This window comes from Rhinopithecus roxellana, chromosome 18 (assembly GCF_007565055.1).
Source record: "Rhinopithecus roxellana isolate Shanxi Qingling chromosome 18, ASM756505v1, whole genome shotgun sequence".
Taxonomy (NCBI): Eukaryota; Metazoa; Chordata; class Mammalia; order Primates; family Cercopithecidae; genus Rhinopithecus; species Rhinopithecus roxellana.
Window position 1 is genome coordinate 6,682,467 of NC_044566.1, and position 6,000 is coordinate 6,688,466.

A 6,000-nucleotide genomic window follows, 5' to 3' on the forward strand; every position below is an offset into this window, starting at 1 on the left:
AGAGATAAGGGACATTTGAGAGCAGTCAGTTATCTGCAGGAAAAGAAAATGGTTATTTTAGTGCCCCTTGTCCATAACAGTTGGCTATGCCCAAGAGCCCAAAGTACAGACAACCCAAGCTTCCCTCAGCAGACGAACGGAAAAACAAAAAGCACTATAAATACACCACGGAATACTCTAGTTTAAAGAGAAAGGAAAGCCGGGCGCGGTGGCTCAAGCTTGTAATCCCAGCACTTTGGGAGGCCGAGACGGGCGGATCACGAGGTCAGGAGATCGAGACCATCCTGGCTAATACGGTGAAACCCCGTCTCTACTAAAAAATACAAAAAACTAGCCGGGCGATGAGGCGGGCGCCTGTAGTCCCCAGCTACTCGGGAGGCTGAGACAGGAGAATGGCGTGAACCCGGGAGGCGGAGCTTGCAGTGAGCTGAGAGCCGGCCACTGCACTCTAGCCTGGGCGGCAGAGCAAGACTCCATCTCAAAAAAAAAAAAAAAAGAGAGAGAAAGGAAATTCTGACACACACTGCAACATGGACAAACCTTGAAGACATTTGCTGAGTGCAATAGGACAGTCACCAAAGGACAAACACTACGATTCTATTTATATGAGGTTTCTACAGTAACCAAATTCACAGAAACAAAAAATAGAACCAGGGACAAAAAAAAAAAAAAACGGAGGGTGGGGGATGGGATGGGGGAGAAAGGAAAGGGGAATTAGTGTTTCATGAGTACAGAGTTTCACTTTTGCAAGATGAAAGGATTCTGGAGATTGGTTGTGCAACAATATGAGTATTAAAAGAAAGAAACTGTATTTTGCTTTACCAGATATACCAATATAAATAATACATGGACTGAAATCTTGAAATATATGTATAAGCATAGAGAAAAGAATGGAAAACACATACCATTTTTGCCTCCAAGGTCACCCCTAAAAGAGGTGACTGAGTTGGGATAAGTTTCTGCTCCACACAATTCTGCATCATTTATTTGTTGCAAATAACATCAGCAATTTGTTAAAAAGTTACATAAAGAGCTAAAAAGAGTTACTGATAAAGAGAGCGGGGAGATAGCTCTAGCCCCCGTGACATTTCTAAAATCAACTAAAAACAACAAGAAAGAGAAACAAAAAAGGAATCTCCACTTCTATGGAGCCACCACTCAGCAGAGGACTGACCCCCAGGTGCTTGGCACCTGGGACCTGGAAGAGGAGGGACAGGATGAGGGAGACCCTCTGTAGAACTTGGGGGAGGCAAAGAGAATCAAGGTTTTTCTAGGGCTGAAGCGCAAACTAGTGGAATTGTCAACCCTGAGCCCCGCTCTCTTTGGAGCCACAAGGTCAAGTCCATGGGCAAAGGTCAAATCCATGGGCAAACCTCGAAACCTCTTTGGACACTGTGAGTGACAGCAGGAAGTGGGGAGGAAACACGGACGAGTATCTGCCAGAGCAAGTGGTTGTATGTTCCCAGTGTGGGAGAAACTGCAGGTTGAGACCAGCCTCAGCCATGCTGACACCAGTCGCTGAGAAGTGCAAGTTAAATCACCCCAAATCTGTGACATGTAGGTTTTGGTGTGAGTCAAGGAGACTTCCCGTTAGTCTGGAGAGGACCACACCCCACAAAGAGGAGCACAAAGCACAGGATGAACGCAGGAAGGCAGGACTCACGCTGCCTGCCCTGCCAGCACATCCCCAGGCCTGGGCCTCGCACTGCCCGAAACTCACTGTCAGTCTGATGACCGATGACGCGGATATATCCTTTCTCAGAACAAGGACTTCAAGTGAGTGAAATAAAACACAGAGATGACAAAGGGAATGGTAAAACATTTTTAAGGTTTGTAATATTTATGCAGCAATTAATGATATCTAGCAGTGGCCCTAATAACTGGCATAATTTGAAAGTTGTGGTGACAGCAACTGACATTTCAGCAAATCTGTAACAATATGAAAGTATCTAATTACTAATGTGAAAAATGTATAGGACCTACCAATAATAATGGGCTGTGTCACTCACATTCATTTGAGAAAATAAAGAAGAGAAAATTCTTCCCATCCAAACTCACAGATCTCCCCTGAAAGATATCCACAGACTCCTTGGGGATATTTGCTAGCCTACTCCCAACTACTCTCCAAAAAATCGCTACTCCAGGAAAAATTCCATTATTTCAAGAACAGTGACCAATTTTTTTAAAAGAACCATCATGAAAACTATAAAAGATAATGTCAGAGGAGAAAAAAAAAGAGGAAAGGCATATGGCAGACAAAAAGATAATGGAGAATACTGAGCGATGATGGTATACCACAAAGCAGGCACAATAATGGCTCCCAGAGATGCCCATAGCCTAAACCCCGTAAACCATAAGTACATGATATGACGCAGCGCTCTCATGACGTGTGGCGGCTCTCTCATGACGTACGGCGGCGCTCTACGTGGTGCGGCGCTCTCATGACATGACAGCGGCGCTCTCATGACGTAGCGCGGCGCTCTCATGACGTGGCGCGGCGCTCTGGTTTGAATGCGCCCCCACAAAGTCATGTGCTGGAAGCCTCGTCACCAAGGAAGTGGTATTGGAAGGTAAGGGCCTCATAAGAGGTGATTAGTTCACGAGGACACTGTGCTTCTTAATGAGTTAATGTCATTATCCAGGGAATGGGTTCGTTATTACAAGAATAGTTTTGTTATAAAAGCAGTGGCTCATGCCTCTAATCCCACCACTTTGGAAGGCTGAGGCAGGAGGATCACTTGAGGCCAGGAGTTCAAGACCAGTCTGGGCAATGCAGCGAGACTCCCTCTCTACAAAAAATTTAAAAATTAGCCAGATCACTTAAGGCCAGGAGTTCGAGACCAGCCTGGTGCACACCTATCATCCCAGCTATGTGGGAGACTGAAGTGGGAGGATCACTTGAGCCTGGGAATTCCAGGCTACAGTGATCTGTGATTGTGCCACAGCACTCCAGCCTGGGAGAGAGAGACCCTGTCTCTTAAAATAACAACAACCAAAACAAAAACAAGCAAGTTCAGCTTCTCTTGCTCTTACTCTTGCCCTCTGTGCCCCTTCTGCCTTCTGTCATGGGATGACACAGCATGAAGCCACTCACCAGCACTGTGCTCACTGTGCATTCAGTCTCCCGGGCCTCCAGAACGATGAGCCAAATACATTTCTGTTCATTATAAATAACCCTGGCTGTGCCATTCTGTGATAGCCACATAAAACAGATGACACATAGCTAAGGAGAATTAAGGCAGCAGATGGAATTAAGTTTGTTAGTCAGTTGACCTGAAGGTAGCGAGAGTATCCCGGACCATCCAGGTAAGCCTAATCTATGGACCCGAATATAAGGGTCTTTACAAGGGAAAGAGGAAGGTAAAAGGAGGGTCAGAGAGGTGTGACGTATGAAGGACTCAGATGAAAAGGGCCACGAGCTAAGGAATAAGGGAAGCCTCTGGAAGCTGGAAAAGCAGGGGAACAGAATCTCCTCTGAAACCCAGAGAGGAACGCAGCCCTGCCAGTGCCATGATTTTAGCCCAGTGAGGCCCATATTTTACTTCAGACCTGCAGAACTATAAGATCATTTTTGTGGTTTTTCAGACAATAAGTTTGTAGAAATTTCTTACGGCAGACATAGAAAACTAATACAATTGGGGAAAACTAGTTCTCTGTGAGATGAAAGAATTTAAGAATGTCTTGTCCATCACATGTAAGGGTCTGAAAAAGAAACATAAGGGTTGGACAACAAGGGCAACATGATGCAAAGGAGATAAAATGATGGACTAATAAACTCAGATAAAAAGAAAGGGAGAGATTCTCCAGAAATGAAGATCACAATAAAAGCAGCACAAAAGAAAAAAGAGACTCCACTCCGTTGTCATTCAGTGTGGTGGAGAACATGATTGAGAAACGGAGCAAATGAGACAGCAAAGGAAAAAATGTTTAAGAGCATTTTAAAGCCAAATGAAAGATGTCTAAGTCAAAGACAAGAATAGGCCGGGCGCAGTGGCTGACGCCCATAATCCTAACATTTTAGGAGGCCAATGCGGCCAGATCACTTCAGGCCAGGAGTTCAAGACCAGCCTGGCCAACATGGCAAAACCCCGTCTCTACTGAAAATATAAAAATTAGCCAGGCATGGTGGAATGTGCCTGTGGTTCCCAGCTACTCAGGAGGCTTGAGGGAGGAGAAGCGCCTAAACACAGGAGGCGGAGGTTGCAGTGAGCCGAGATCACGCCATTGCACTCCAGCCTGGGTGACAGAACAAGACTCAGTCTCAAAAATAAACAAACAAAAAAGACAAGAATAAATGTAAGAGAATAAATGTCAAGGACTTGAAAAAACTCTCCAGCCAGACACAGTGGCTCACACCTGTAATCTCAACATTTCGAGAAGCCAAGGCAGATGGATCACTTGAGCCCAGGAGTTCAAGACTAGCCTGGGCAACATAGTGAGACCAGATCTCTACAAAAAATTACAACATTTAGCCAAGTGTGGTGGCACATACCTATAGTCCCAGCTACTCGGGAGCTTGAGGCAGGAGGATCCTTTGAGTCCAGGAGATTAAGGCTGCAGTGAGCAACCTCCACTGCACCCTGGGCAACAAGAGTGAAACCCTGTCTCAAAAAACAAGCAAAGCAGAAGACAAAAAACCTTCCTTAAAGTATGCTTCAATCTATCAAATAAAATGGCACAATGTCATAAAAAAGAATGAAATCATGTCTTTTGCAGCAACATGGATGGAACTGATGGGCATTATCCTGACTGAATAATTTAGAAACAAAAAGTCAAATACTGTGTGTTCCCATGTATAAGTGGAGGCTAAACCATGTGTACACAAGGACAACAGAGTGGAGGAATAGATATTGAGACAAAAGGTGGAAGGGTGGGGAGGTGGAGGTTAAAGAATTACCTGTTGGGTACGAGGTTCACTATTGGGTGACAGGTGCACTAAGAGCCCTGACTTCCCAACTACACGACACACGCTTTTCAGAAACCTGCACTTGTACCCACTAAATACATATTTTTAAAATTTTAAATAAAATTAAAAATAAATTAAAAGTCACAATGTGCTTCAAGAAGTGATTCAGGATGTGCAGCACTTGGGAATAAAGACTGAGAAATTATTCTGTGGACAAAATTGGCAAATCAAGGCTTCTGTAAATGAGAACAATGAAGCCACCCATGAATTTCTACTTAACGTCATTTGATTGAAATTTTTTTTGTTTGTTTTTTGAGACAGAGTCTCACTCTGTTGCCCAGGCTGTAGTACAATGGCATATCTCGGTTCACTGCAACCTCCACCTCCCCAGTTCAAGCAATTCTCCTGCCTCAGCCTCCCGAGTAGCTGGGACTACAGGTGTGCACCACCATGCCTAGCTATTTTCTGTATTTTTAGTAGAGATGGGGTTTCCCCATGGTGGCCAGACTAGTTTTGAACTCCTGGGCTCAAGTGATCCACCTGCCTTGGTCTCCCAAAGTGCTGGGATTACAGGTGTGAGCCACTGCACCAGGCCTGCTTGAAATCTTAAAGCAAAGTTTGACTTAAATATGCAGTCAACATTCATTCAAGCCAAAGGTCGTGATAAAGCTGTTTTTAAAACAGATAAGAACTTTTAAAATACCATTCTCATGACTACTTTTTGGAAAAGAAAAAAAAAACCCTGTTAGAGTATAACCTTAAGCCAACTATGTAATCAAAGGAGAAGATATTGAAAAATGATGTTGGTGGGCACTGATTTTTTTTCACATTTTACAATTAACTTTTATCAAACTAATGGATGTACATGACTTTTAAAAACTGCTAAGCAGTCAGCCTTTCTGTGGGCAATGTGCTAGTTAAACTCCATTTTCCACTATCCCTACTTGGGGTGCTTATGTATCTAATTAAACTGCTCATATCCAAGCCTTCTTTGCAGACAGGAGTGACCATCTGTCACAAAACTGGCCAGAGAGATACTGGCAGAAGCCATTGAGTCACTTTTTTAAGAAACCTCTGACAGAGTTCCACTTCCA